Genomic DNA, 16,234 nt, shown 5'->3' with positions numbered 1-16,234 from the left:
AAAATGTAAACTGAAGAAGATAAATAGCCTGTGTGTGTATTTATGTATTGCTTTATCACAGATGCTCATATGCTCATCTGATGTTTTTTTGCTGGTAAGTTATGTGTCAATGTCTGTCTTTTAGAGATTTTTCCACATTTTCCTGATAGGAATCCCATGCATTAGGTGTGTTATATACATATAATTTTTTTTATAATAGTCTCAAAGATAACATGTTTCTGAAATATATAATTGCAAATGTCGGTACAATTTAAATGAATTAAGATTGTTTAAAGCAGTTGTTGTATTAACTTATATTTTGAAGGCAGCCAGGGTACTTTTTCAAGAATAGTTCATCTCACTAGTAATGTTAAGTTCATTCAACTGGCCGAACTATGTAATTTGCCCACACAACTCAAGTTTCTATTTTACACTGTACCACATAAAAACGGAGTGGACATTTAAGAACATGCAATGTATTTTATTCTATTTCACAATTGACAGCATGCTATTTAGTGTTTAGCATAAAACACCTTTAAAAACAAACATTGACATTTCATATTAACTGTGGAAATAATATCTAAAAAAAAGTATGAAAAGTACATGTTTGTCAAACTATTATCTAAAAAAAAAAACTCATGAAAACTAACAACAGTTTTCATTTCATAACAGTTTGTCAAACAATAAAAAAAGTATGAAAACTAGTACATGCAACATGTTTTGGTTGCTTAGATTAACTCAATGGCATTTTACAACAAATATGTTAAGCTTTTTTATAACCATGTACAATGGTAGTGTGATGCAACTACTGATTAGTGTACAAACAGTAAACATTTGTGTAACTAACAAATCAATGCTACCCACTGAAACTGTATTGATGGCATTAACTGCCAGTGACCATGTATCACCTCGAATGTGTACTTCAGTCTCTTGGGATAGTCTATATAAAGACAATAAAGAAGACCCATGAGTGTAGCAAAGGCATTAGCAATATCTCCTAGGTCACGTTTGACAATCTGCTCCTCCAGAACCACCGCTACATCCACCATCTCCCTTTCTAGCAACACTATCCTGCTCCCGCCTTCTTCAGTGATGTGATGAGAATGCCAACATCAGCTTCTTTTGTAGCATCTTTTTCTGAACTGTCAGCCTAAGGACATAATTTAAGGCAGCGTTTCCCAATCCCAGTCCTTTTGAAGAACACTGAGTAGAGTGTGAGTGCACTATTGATTAAACTCATGTACAATCAAATAGTTCTGTCTCGCGCACACATGCAAAACAGTATGGCACGCGAGACCGAGCCAAAGAGGTTCAAGTCCAAGTCAAGACAGAGTCCTAATGAGACCTTCAAGACCACATACTTAATTACTGATAATGTTTGTGATGCGAGAGACAGCATATCTCCTATTCTAAGAAAATAATTTTCTGTAGGGCAGGGGTCTCCAAACTAGATTCTTGAAGTTTATCTCCAACTGGCCTTAAAGGCCATGTTGCAGGTTATCCACCACTTTCGATTAATGGGTACATAAATCACTCAAGATATGTATATCATTTTTAAAATGTCTCAAAAATAGTCTTAAAGACCTATTTTTTTTACGTTTTTGGTATTAACGGTTTTTTTTATGCAACTCGGCGATGACGTCACGTTGGGGAGAAGTGGAGGAAAGGTAGCCTCAGTCTAGTATGATGCAGCGTTCCAGGCAACCCGTAACCCGTGTTTTTCCAACCTTAAACCCGTGAAAGTGCACAGGAACGGCAATCAAACTCGTGACTTCCCACCCGTGAACTCGTGTCTCGTACTAGATCGATGTACTCCGAGTTCCGAGGTCACACAGCACGCGAAACAACGATGACAGCCCCTACGGATAATACTGCCTACGGATGCACTGTTTATGCAAGTGGCACACGTTGAAAAAACTATTTTAGGTCAATGTAACGTTGCAATAAAATAAATAATCTAGTTACAATTCCTTGCGCTCAGAAAGTTTGGCGTAATTTGCCTGGAACGGTACAAAGTCGTTAGTCGTGGTTTGAAATAGTGATTACGAGCTCAAAAACCTGCCTGGAACGCAGCATCGGAACTATAGCGACTGACTGGGATGAGGAAGAGGTGGCAAGAGCCAACATGTATGATGACCTGCAGCTGTGTAATTTAGAACCTGCCAGACGTGAGAGGGCAAATGAGGAATTGCCAAGAACTGATGTCCGTCAAAGCTTATTAAATGCATGGTCCGAAGAGAATGAGTGGAGAGTTGGTGAAGTGTCCTGGTGAGTTGCTATCGTTTAGCATCGCAGCAATGAGCACTGGAGCTAGTCTACGAGCAGCAGTGCACAATAACGACACACACACACACACACACACACATACATACATATATATATATATATATATAATTTATTTATTTATTTTACTGTCATTGAGTAGCACCGAGTGAAAAATCAAGGTTTTCTTTATATCTAGTGGCAGTGATCATGACGTTAGTTCAGATAAGTACCGGTAACCTTTGTCATAGTGTCGTAGAACTGGTAAACGTTGTCTTTTTCATCTAGAAATAGAAGGCATCATGCTAGCTATATGGACGTTTCTAAGCGTTTATCTCTTCCTCCGGTGAAAATGTTGTTGCAAACGTAGCCGTGTGTGTGTCGCTGTGTTTGGCAGGTGCTTGTGTGGGCGGTGCTGTCCCATGGAAACTGCGCTGAAAAGCTTGTGCTGTAGGGAAGTGAGTGCGTTTGGGTCGCTGTTGGTCGATATCTATCTATCTGTCTGTCTGTCTATCTATCTATATATATCTATGTATTTATCTATTTATCTATAATCTGCGCTATCTGAATACTCTCGTCTACTACTCGTCTCTCTCTAGTCACTCTCAATGCTGTCAAGGCGGGCTTTGGTAAATTCTCTCCCCAACGTGACGTAATGCAATGCATTATGGGGGAAAGGAGACCGCTGTAAGATAGTACCTACTTTTTCGTATTATATTCCGTTTTGTGATACCCAACAACATAAAATACAATGGATAACAGTTTAAATGTTTATTACCATCAAGCAAATTGCACAAATTCGTAAAAAAAAATACCCTGCAACACGGCCTTTAACACTATCTGGAAGTTTCTAGGGTGTCTAGTAAGAGCTTGATTAGCTGGTTTAAGTGTGTTTAATTAGGGTTAGAGCTAAACTCTAAAGAACACTGGCCCTCTAGGACCGAGTTTGGAGCTGTAGGGTCAAATAATTTTTATGTACTTTATTTACATTTTATTGACTTTATAATGTTGCTGTTGCTGACATTATTTCTGTGGTCAAAAATTAAAATGACTGATGCCTTGGCACAGCACACACACACATGAAAAGCTCGGGATATGGTGCATGTGCGCGGTTAAAGCTAAAAGATACGTTTGGCTCTACTTGGCATACACACATAAATACAGCGAAATTTTTGTCATAATGTATAGGGCTTTCATAGATGAGTCGAGCGCTGTTGTAAACAATCGACTACTCGAGCATTGCTTTCTATGACCTTATCTATGTTGCATGTAAAAATAAAATATGTCATCTAATAATTAGGGTTATGCCTGAAGCGGATTTGGAATGGCACAGATAATGGCTTCAAAAACGAATAACGGACAAGGAATAATTCTGCCTGAATTCTCGGCTGAAGCTGACACAGTCTTGTGTTTGATAGATAACAGTTGAGTCATGGGATCATCGCAATATTATACACAGACCTCTAAAGTCACGAGTGTGATGTGAATGTAAACTTTATGAATGAAAAGAGCACGAATCAAGCACTGCATTGCTGTACCCTCTCTGTGCATCTCTTAGAAATCAGAGCTTTGCCAGAGTAATTTCACCTATAATAATACATCATACACATTCCATTATTTGTTTATTTAAACATCAATGATTTAAAGCTTAGACTATGATGTGATACGAATGAATGGAATAAGCACAGCACGCTCACCAATCAAACAGCAGTGCTGCGTGTCTCAGTCTCTCAAAAACCAAACCAGTTCTCTCTGAAGAGTAGGCTAATAATTCGCTTAGATTTTCTACTTGTCCTACATGCATCTTTATCTTTTGCTGGATTGTGCGGCACACGCACATTTGTTTAGTGAAGCCAAAAAAAAATAAAGACTCGCTTAAAGAGTTCTGTGTAATGAAAATGTGCGAATTGAATGGATTCAGTCATGTTCAAATGATCACTTAACGTTTGCATTGACATCTCTCTGCTTGTATGATAAATATTATTTTAGAAATTAATAATTATTTTAGTTTAACACAACATACTTGTTCAGTGATAACTATGAAAAAAAATGCATAGTTAGGTGTGTTATACATAGATACAAAGTCATAACGGTCTTATCAAGTAACTGTCTGCCTACGACATTGTCTCCCAATGCAGAAACGAAAAATGTTGTGATTGTTACAGATAAAAATACAAATACAAATACTGGTGGTTACATGAAAATTTAAATATGTAATGTCATAATTATTAAATTTTGAAAATTTACATATGTAATTGTTGCATAAGGATATAAATTAATAAGCGTTTATTGATTAAAAAAAACTATTTAATGTGTTTTCATTTACAATAGCATGAACCACGAGTAAAAACTCAACTAGTAGAAATCATTAGTCTTGCAACCCCTATACTGTTCAACATTAATTAGTATTTCATTATTGTAAAGGGGGAAGTGTGAGGCTAAGTGTATATGTAAATTAAACAATCTAACAGGAAGAAATCCATTTATCCTTTGCTGAAACTTCTGCATCTTCATGGAGAGCGGGTCATGGTTGCCCAGCAGCAGGCTACAGAGTGCTTTGGAAAAAAGGAGAAAGTGGCGCGCCTAGCGTTTCCACACGTTTTTTTAGTCACAACATGCAAATGTGGCTTTGTTTTGAAGGAGTATTTTTTTTTTTTTTTTTGCTGGACTCGGTCTAAACCAATCAGAACATTTGGTGAGTCCAATGACCAAGTTCGAGACAAGTCAGAGTGCAAACACCAACGAGGCCGAGACAAGTCCGAAATGATAGAAAAGAGTCTAAATTCTAATGTCTAGAGTCCAAGACCGGACTAAAGTACTACAGCCCTAAACGTATCAAATGTTGAAATTGAGACATCTTGAAATGTCATGCCAAATATTGGCTCATTTTAATTTTTCATGAGAGCTACACATTCCAAAAAAGTTGGGACAGATAGCAATAAGAGGCCGGAAAAGTTAAATGTACATAAAGAACAGTTGGAGGACCAATTTGCAACATAATAAATCAATTGAAAACATGATTTGGTATAAAAAGAGCCTCTCAGAGTGGCAGTGTCTCTCAGAGGTCAAGATGGGCAGAGGATCACCTATTCCCCCAATGCTGTGGTGAAAAATAGTGGAGCAATACCAGAAAGGAATTGCAAAGTTTGAAGTTATCATCATCTACAGTGCATAATATCATCCAAAGATTCAGAGAATCTGGAAAAATCTCTGTGCATAAAGGTCAAGGTCGGAAAACCATACTGGATGCCCATGATCTTCGGGCCCTTAGACGGACTACATCACAAACAGGAATGCTACTGTAATGGAAATCACAACATGGGCTCAGGAATACTTCCAGAAAACACTGTCGGTGAACACAATCCACCGTTCCATTCGCCATTACTGGCTAAAACTCTATAGGTCAAAAAAGAAGCCATATCTAAACATGACCCAGAAGCGCAGGTATTTTCTCTTGGCCAAGGCTCATTTAAAATGGACTGTGGCAAAGTGGAAAACTGTTCTGTGGTCAGACGAATCAAAATTTGAAGTTATTTTTGGAAAACTGGGACGCCATGTCATCCGGACTAAAGAGGACAAGGACAACCCAAGTTGTTATCAGCGCTCAGTTCAGAAGCCTGCATCTCTGATGGTATGGGGTTGCATGAGTGCCTGTGAAATGCTATTAGGTATATCCATATTCTACAACATATGCTCCCATCCAGATGTCGTCTCTTTCAGGGAAGACCTTGCATTTTCCAACATGACAATGCCAGAACACATACTGCATCAATTACAACATCATGGCTGCGTAGAAGAAGGATCCGGGTACTGAAATGGCCAGCCTGCAGTCCAGATCTTTCACCCATAGAAAACATTTCGCTCATCATAAAGAGGAAGATGCGACAAAGAAGACCTAAGACAGTTGAGCAACTACATCCTGTATTAGACAAGAATGAAGAAACAGCCGAGCAACATAGAAGAACAGCAGCTGTAAGTGTTTTTGCCTCGTTTTCTCATTAGACTACTGTGTGATCGTCATTGCTAGGAAAGTTGGTTTGAATTATATGTCTTACCCTGGTAAATACGTGCTGAAAGTGGCGCTTGGTTTTGCGTTTGCGGGACTGCCCAGTTTCGGTTTACTAAATAGTGAGGCGTGGCCAGCTGACTTCAATTACAGGTAATCAGGCAAATATAAAAGCAGTAGGTTTCACCGCGGCAGCCCTCGTGTGAATCCTTCTCGTGTGAAGACCGACGAGTGTAAAGACCATCGATTCTACCTGCGCGACTCCACCGAGCAAGGACACTGACAGGGCTCTTGAGTATTGCTTTTCTCTTTTTAATTCTTGTATAGCTTGTTCTCAAATACTTATTTAGGTCACTTATAGTCACTATGTGCTTTCAGATCTCTACTATCACTAGTCACACTCAAAGAACACGCAATGTACGTCGAAGGAAGGCCTGACTTGGATCAAACCTGAAGACACTGCCACTCCAGCAGCCCTCTCCACTTATTTCACTTGTTCCCACACTCCTCGACTGGGAGGGGTGGAGGTACTGGTCTCCTTATATCAAAAGAATGAAAATTTGATCTTCAACCATCACCTACAGGTAACGGTTCATTTGAATCACATGCCATTACTGTAACCCACCCTGTTAAAATCCACTTTGTGGTCATTTATCGTCCCCCAGTTCAATTGGGAAACTTCTTGGAGGAGTTGGATGTGCTGCTATCAAACTTTCCTGAGGATGGTACTCCTCTGGTACTGCTTGGTGACTTCAACATCCCCCTAGATAAACCCGAGCGGCAACCTCCCGCTCTCTCTCGTGAGGCCAATAAGGAAGTGACTAAAACTGCAATTCATCGACTGGCCGCTTGAGGTCAGTACCATAGACTCCCCATGTTAAATTGCCCAACTTTACAGCAGGAAAAAACATGTTTACAGCCTGGTGCAAAAAATTATTTTGGTCTAAATAGCTAATTTTGCCCTTCGTGACAACTGTGAGGGGGGTGAATTTTTTATAACTCATCAGTTAAATTATATTAAGACTTAAAGTTCTGCATAATTAAGGGCGTAGCCACTTGAGTGACAGGTGGATTGCCGCTGCTGACACTGCCATCGTGCTAGGTGGGTGTGGCTTCAGCAACTAGCTCCCACCTTTTTGCCCATTTTTGATTGTCCGGGAGAGTCGCGCGGTGACGCGCTGCCAAGATGGCGACGGTAGTTGCTCGTATTTCTGCCTGTCTGAGTGACATTTCTAGCTGGATGAATGACCATCGCCTTCAGCTCAACCTTACCAAGACAGAACTCCTGGTGGTTCCAGCTAACACATCGTTTAATCACAACCTCTCTATACAGCTGGGTTCATCAACCATAACTCCTTCCAGGACAGCCAGAAACCTAGGAGTTATGATGGATCATCAGTTAAGATTCACAGACCACATTGCTACAATGACCCAGTCCTGCAGATTTGCCTTATGCAACATTACGAAGATTAGACCCTTCCTGTCAGAGCAAGCAACCCAACTTCTTGTCCAAGCTCTTGTTCTCTCCAGACTGGACTATTGTAATGCTCTCCTGGCGGGCCTTCCTGAATGTACTGTCAAGTCTCTGCAATTGATCCAGAATGCAGCAGCGAGGGTTGTCTTCAAGGAGCCAAAAAAAGCTCACGTTCCTCCTCTCCTCATCAGGTTACACTGGCTACCAGTAGCCGTTCCCATCATTCAAGGTACTGATGCTTGCCTACAAGACAACCACTGGCATGGCACAAACATACCTAAACTCACTGGTTCAATCTTATGTGCCCTTCAGAAGTTTGCACTCTGCAAGTGAATGACGCCTTGTTGTGCCATCCCAAAGAAGTTCAAAATCACTCTCACGGACCTTTTCCTGGACTGTGCCCAGCTGGTGGAATGACCTCCCAATCTCAATTCGAACAGCTGAGTCTTTACTCATTTTCAAGAGACATCTAAAGACTCCTCTTTTTCGCCAGCACTTAACCAACTAATACTTCTACTTTTCTTTATTTTCATACATTTATAAAAAAATAAAAAACCTGGCTATGCGTTCTGTACTAGACTAACTGAAACTTGTCATGGCACTTGTATACTGTTGTTGTTCTCTTGTTGATCTGACTGTTTCTATTGTTCTCATTTGTAAGTCGCTTTGGATAAAAGCGTCTGCTAAATGATTAAATGTAAATGAATGGGACAACATTCCTATTCCTAAACTTGAGCAACTTGTCTCCTCAGTCCCCAGACGTTTGCAGACTGTTATAAAAAGAAGAGGGGATGCCACACATTGGTAAACATGGCCTTGTCCTAACTTCTTTGAGATGTGTTGATGCCATGAAATTTAAAATCAACTTATCTTTCTCTTAAAATGATACATTTTCTCAGTTTAAACATTTAATATGTCATCTATGTTTTATTCTGAATAAAATATTGAAATTTGAAACTTCCACATTGCATTCTGTTTTTATTCACAATTTGTACAGTGTCCCAACTTTTTGGGAATCGGGTTTGTACTACTATACTGCCATGCAATTTAAATTTATTCAAACTCTCTCAATCACTTGTTTATGCTCAAAACATGTAGATGTAGTACTAATATAATTATAGACAAGGTGACTTAAATTGCTCATCTTGTTTTTATAATCTTTGGAATCTAGTCTTTGTTAATTATAGTCTGGTGGCTGAACAGAAATAGAACCTGAACATGATAGCAGATGAAGGAAAGACTAAAAATAACACAAACATGTGGAATCATCTGATTTTATGAGATGGGGGGGGGGGGTGGTAGCATATCAGTATCATATATCAGCCACCCTGATTTCTAAATATTGGCATTGACCAGGGAACCACACACATCAGTCACCCTCTAACAGTGATTGCCTACTTCTAGAAGAGACAGAGTGTTGTTTTTTTTGTTAAGGTCCTGTGATCAAACAGAAATAAAATCATCAGAACTGCTACTAGTTCGCACTCTGTACATCTGTAAAAGTCTTGGGACATATTTGTCAAGTCCATCAAAGAAAGACTGCTGGAGATCCGTAGAAACTTAGCACCAATCTTTAAGAAGACAATTGAAAGAAAAAAAAGTACATGAATATAACAGTATAAATATGGCTTAAATGAATATGGCTATACAGACAATTAAAATGTAAATATTTTCACCTGGGCTGAAATAAAGAAAAAAATCCTAAAATCAAAAAACAAAACCAATGATATTGGGGGGAGAACAAACAAATATGACAACACTCAAATCTAAGTCTGAAATTTAAATATTTTTAATGTTTTGAAGTAGGGTTGTCAATGGGCTCGGCGCACAAGATGGCGCCGGTGAGATTTAGAGAAGCGAGTGTGTGCATACTTATTTACTGTAAGGGAACCTTACATACGAATCTTGGCTAGATGGATATAATTAATGTTTTCAAATTAAACAGCAGATAGTGGTATATCAAAGACATAACAAAACATTCTCCCTATGTTGTTGCGTACCCCTATGTGGAAATTCATTAAGATACAATGTGGAGAAAGCTTTATTTTTTCATCTGTTGATTATGCAGATCAGCGTCAGGTTAATCAGTCCACGGGGATCTTTTCATTCAAACACAAACCACTCAAATGCACAATACTTAACATTTTCGAGCTGATTTTGTTCTGACTGTTATCTTTGAGATCATAAGGTCACTGTCAAGTGAGACAGATTTCTAATAAAGCATGTATGTTTTATTAACTTTATTTGATAACATAATTTAAAACTTTAACAGTACAATTTAACATAATGTAATTATGGTATGTTTACATTAATTAAAAGATCGGTGTTTGCATTCATGTGTGTTTTTATCAATATTTATCTGTTTTGTAAACGATCTGCAACATAAATCATTATCTGTCTATAAGCAGTGCATGTACAATTTCACAATTTCTTTGACATTAATTATCAGATAAAACAAATATTAAAATTAGTCATGTATTAGTTGTATCATTTTGCAGGCCGTTTTTTTTTTTCATTTAAAAAAATATGTTTGATGCAAATTTAACTGTATAAAATATTAAAATATGTTGTGAAAATAAAGATGAAACAAACTGATGTAGGTGCACAACTGACAAGTGGACATTTATGAAGATAAATCGCAGCCCACATCTCACAAGGTAAATATTTCACACACACACACAAATAATAATAACAATATTAAATGTAATACAAACATTTTCGAGAAATAAGTATTTTGTACATTTACATAACTGGTAAGGTAAAAAGACATACCAATGAGTTCAACTTTCATTTCGTGAACAGTAGGGATTAACATCAGTGTATTTCATTCATTCACCAGACCCAAACATACATTTCAAATGCACTGGTAATAATAGCAGTGTCGATCTTATTTGCATTTGAAGTGATATTATAAATCCTGTAGAGACATAGAAGGTAATATTTGGATTTCTCCGGTTCTCTGCACTGGCGTTTAGCACAACCGGAAGTATCTACAGTATGCACACACTTGCAAGACCGGAAATCTAAGATGGCGGAGATATGCAACTAGCCCATAGTACCAACTTCGGTAACAGTCAGTAGTGAAATTTTTAAAATGTGACGCTGTTGAGTGGATTCTTAAACACCTCTGATTGCCCATTGTGTTCACATGCACAACAGATATGTCTGTGATTGGCTACAACGATCATCACTTCATGCTCTTCACAGAGCGCTAACACAGATACACAGGGGCATTTAAAAGCCAACTCTATCATCTGTTTTGAATGTATTATTTGGAAAATTACCTTGTTTTTTAAGAACAATGCAGGAACAATGCAGGCCAGCTGCGCATACTAAGAAAGGAGCACACTGAAGCATCTAATGACACTAAATACTCATTAACAAGAGAAGAAGCCGAAGTAGACGAAAGGATGACGAAATTAAAACAGAGTGTGATAGAATACGAACAGAGGCTAAGTGATGCAGAAGATAAAACTCAAAGAAATGAACGAGCCCTTCATTACTTGCTACAAAGAGATGCTAACTTGTCAGCAAAATGTGAAGACCTAGAGAGCAGGACGGAATAATGTCTGCATATACGGTGTGAAAGAAGACGAGGAAACAAACAAAGAGTTTCATACATAATCTCATCCGAACCACTGATACAAGAGGGTGGTGAAGTGCACAAGATACCACAACAGGAGCACAATGAAGTCAACATTCATTTCACATATTTACAAGAAGAATTTAAAGAAAATAATTTAGTTATTACAGAAAAATGGGAACTAGAAATGAACACAATAATTACAGATAAGCAGTTGGAGACTTCATGCAGTCAAGGACACAGGGTAACCAGTAGCCCTAACTGCAAGGAATTTGGATGGAAAATTAAAATGAGATATTTTAGAACTCTGTTCATAACATCAAACTGGAGCAACACCTCAGACGGCTGTTGGAGGGGTTGTGGCTTGGTGGGAGACCACACGCATATATTTTGGGAATGCCCAAAGATATCAGAATACTGGCAAAATGTACAAAAAGAAATAAATAAAAATTCTCTGTATAGAGACATTTATTGTAAAATTATTGTACCATTGTGATAGGGGTACTGCCAGCTGACTTTGAAGAGAATAGCCAAACATGTTTGCTGAGAGTCCTTCTTTTAATAGCACATACGTTAATGTCAGCCTCCTGGCTGAAGCCACACCGTCCAACAGTTGCACAATGGAGGGAAAGAATCCAAGAAGTTTATAACATGGAGCACACAACAGCATCATTACAACTGAAAGCAGATGTATTCCTAAATAAATGGTCTTTCTTTTCCCGACATTTTCATTTGACATGACTATTATGCTGAATTTCTTGCTTGTATTATTATTTTATTTACTAATTTATTTACCATTTATTTGTCAATGGCCATTTGCATTGTACAGATTACAGTATTATTTACAAAATGTATATGTGGTATTGCTGAGATAAGGATCTTACCTCACATATATTGTTAGGATGGAAGACATCAATGGACTGCTATTCTATTTGTCATACTGTATGACTGCATTTGATAAAATAAAATAATAGTAAAAAAAAAAGGCTGCGGCTGAAGTCAGTTGTTTTTCTTGTGTTTCTCTTTTCTTCGGTGATTCTTTTTGTTAACAGCAGCTGTTCATCACTAATGCTCAATCAGCACTTAATTACTTAGTTGCAAAGTTTTAAAACTTGCATGGTTAAAGCCAAAGCAATCTGTTTATTCAAACGGTTTGAGTTACATGACGTGTCAGGTTTTACAGTGTTTAGGATAAGAGTCAGCTGGTAATCTAATTCCAGTATAATACAAAAGTGATATAAAGATCATAAAGTTAAAAACAAAAAAGTGACAAGTTTTTCAGAAATGATGGCATGTCACACAATCTATCCATGTTACTATTTAGTCTTGAGGATGACTCTGCACCAAAATTCCATATTACAGTTATAAACGAATAAAAGATGAGAGACTACTATCAAAGTAATAGGTCACCTGTTGTATTTAAGCTGTGATCTGTTCCGCGTGTCTCCATAAAACATCATTCACAGAGGGAAAATGGTTCTTCACAAATGGACTGGTCTCTATCAGGAAGGACATAGTTGTTTATCAGCGTTAGGATTTTTATTTGTGTGTATTTTCTTTTTTGTCTAATTGACTCAGATAATCAACCTTCCTCCTTTGTCTGATGGCTTCTGTTCCTGGACCAACTGAGTTCAAGATCTTCACAGTCTGGCAAATGTTTAAAAAAAAGCTGGAAGCACAGCATTGTCCAATGTCTTGATATGATGAAACTTTTAAGTTTTTAATTAACTGGAAGCAAGTGTCCCAACACAACCCTTGAAAAACAGCCCCATACCATTCTCCTACCTTGACAGCACAATGTAGTCTGACAGTAGTATTAGTGTATTAGTGTTAGTAGTGTACAGTGTGTGTGTGTGTGTGTGTGTGTGTGTGTCAGGACCTCCTGTCATAATGATGATGTCACTGCAGTGACGTCACTGTAAGGAGCAGCTCACCTCAAGCCAAAGAAATGAACACATTAATTTTTTTATGGTTTGTAGTTTATTTGCTGCTCTGCAAGAATTCACACACACACACATTGTGTGTCTGTGTGCCTGATTGTGTGTATTTGCATGTGTGTATCTGTGCATGTTTTTGTGACATATCAGGACACAACTCTGTATAATGACATGGGTATGACACAGGTATTACAAGGAGAGGGGGCAAAATAAGAATGACGGAGATCAAAACATAGGACACATACTGAGTGCTCAAGGAGTTAAGCCAGATGAAGGAAAGGTAAGGGCAGTGACTGAAATTCCACCACCACAAAGCAAGCAAGAAATGCAAAGATTTCTTGGAGTAGTGCAATATCTGGCAAAGTTCATTCCCAATATGTCTGACATAAGTGCACATTTGAGGAAACTGCTGGAGAAAGAGACAGAGTGGCACTGGGAGGATGCTCAACAGCAAAGTTTTGAAAATCTGAAATATAGTCCTACTTTGAAATTCTTTGATGTGAGCAAACCAGTCACATTGTCGGTAGATTCCAGTTCAGAAGGAATAGGAGCTGTGATTCTGCAAGAAGGAAGCCCAGTGGCTTATGGCTTATGACAAATTGAAAAGGAGTTGTTAGCCATAGTTTTTGGATGTGAGAAATTTCACCAGTATGTGTACACTGTAAAACCCGACAAGTAAACTTAACTCAAACGGTTTGAGTAAACAGATATCCTTAAGTTATGTTAACTCAAACCGTTTGAGGAAACCGATTGCCTTAAACCGTTTAAGTTGAAAAACTAACAGTTATAAGTACTCTGAACTTAATTCAGTTGAGTTCCTGAAAGAAGATATACATTGCAATTAAGTAATTAAGTGATTAATTGAGTGATAATTGAGTTTAGTGATGAACACTTGCTGTTAACAAACAGAATCACTGAAGAAAAGAGAAACACAAGAACTACTACAACTGACTTCAGACACAGCCTTAGATGAAATCAACTGAAATAAAATACATGAAATCTCTCAAGATCTGATTAAACAACCCCACAAACAGCATCACCAGCTCCACTTATTAATAACCAGACTGACTTTATTTCTGTCAGACGGCTACAGAAGATCTTATTGAGAATGAACTAAGGTTTAGATGTTGATTTATTGTTTCATTTGAAGTAACCATGTTAGAGATCAGTGTTTGCTTTAGTTGGGCTCTTGACCTTTGACTTCTGTCTTTGTGTTTTCTCTGGCTGTTATAACCGTGTGTTTCTAAAACACATTTGTTGTAACTCAAAAGCCCAGAAGAAATGCCATCAGGTGCTAACCTGTATCTAGGTGTAGGTTGTTATACTTTATATTGGTGATGATAATCATCAATTATTGAACTGTACGGAGTCTAATCTCTGATGAAACAGGTGTTGTGTAATTTGATTGATTATATTAAAAGTGATTCTAAGAGCCAGTGGTTCTGTGATAATCAGTTAATCTGAATGACTTTTCAAACAGTGTGGTCTTCTACGGTGTCAATTAGTCACACACAGACATCAATAATCAGAATATGAACCTCAACAATGGTGACCATAAAAAAACATGCTGCAATGCATGCTGGGTACTACTATTGTAGTACAAAACTCATCCATGGCTCCCAGCATGCTCTGCAGCATTTTTATGGTAGCATAGCAGATGCTCTAAGTCATGCTTATCTACATGAACAGAAGGAAAATCGGCTGGAAGAGGATCTAGCAGTGAACTGGATTACGTCACAACTTCCTATTTCAGAACAGAAACTGGATGCTTTCAAAAAAGAATGGATGGGTGAAAAAAAGATCAATGATGCCAAGATCAATACAGCAATACTGGACATTTCGAGAGGAAATCAGTTATGAAGATTGTCTGTTATTTAAAGCAAATAAGCTCATTGTTCCAAATCAGCTAAGACAGGAAATGATCAACAAAATACATAAGAGTCACACCTGGGAATTGTCAAATGTAAGGCAAGAGGCAGAGACATTTTGTACTGGCCAGGTATGTCGACACAAATTGAGGATGCAGTATCCAGATGTGCTACCTGCAATGAAAACAGGAGCAACAATCAAAAGGGCCATTGTTCCAACATGAAGTGCCAGGACAACCTTGGAAAAAAATAGCTACAGACATTTTTTACTATAGTGGTTCAGCATTTCTGTTACGTGTGGACTACTTTTCAAAGTACATTGAGGTAAAACTACTCAGGGACACGACAAGCTGTGGAGTCATCAGGGAAATGAAATCCATCTTTGCAAGACATGGGATTGCATATATAGTAGTATCTGACAATGGACCTCAGTATGGAAGTGCTGAACAGTGAAAAATCTTTTAAAGAAAGCGCAGAGTAGTCAATGTGATCCGTACATAACACTGCTGGAGTACCATGACATGCCAGTGGAAGAGATAGGATTATCACCTGCACAATTACTGATGGGGAAGACATCTCAAGACAAAGCTGCCAACATCATCTGCATTACTTACCATGGTGACAATGTCACAAGTGCATGAGCAACTTAAGCAGAGACAGAAGAAACAGAAGCAGTACTATGCCAGATGGCAAAATACCTGATCTGCAACCTGGAGAAGGAATAAGGATGCAAAAGAGAGATTCATGGAAGCCAGCTGTTGTTCTGGGGAAGCATGAACAGCCACGTTCTTTAAAAGTAAAGACTCCTAATGGAAAGCTGTTCAGACAAAATCGCAGACATTTAAGAAAAACAAGAGAAACAGACTCTTCAATATTTGAGAAAAGCATTGACATGGATACTGATAGTCAGCAGTCGGTGGATGCATCACAGTGCAATGCACTTGACAGGAAGAACATTTCAAATGAAAGAAATGTTAATGAAAGCATAGAGAAAGAGCAAGCTTACTGTACAAGGTCTGGAAGAATTGGAAAAATACCTGAAAAATACAAAGACTGAGAGTTAATACAATGTATGTGCATTGATGGATGTGAAATAAGTTGAAATGCAATAGTTTATGAGTATAT

This window comes from Carassius carassius, chromosome 36 (assembly GCF_963082965.1).
Source record: "Carassius carassius chromosome 36, fCarCar2.1, whole genome shotgun sequence".
Classification (NCBI taxonomy): domain Eukaryota; kingdom Metazoa; phylum Chordata; class Actinopteri; order Cypriniformes; family Cyprinidae; genus Carassius; species Carassius carassius.
The sequence above is the reverse complement of the archived record's forward strand: the minus strand, read 5'-3'. Positions refer to the sequence as shown.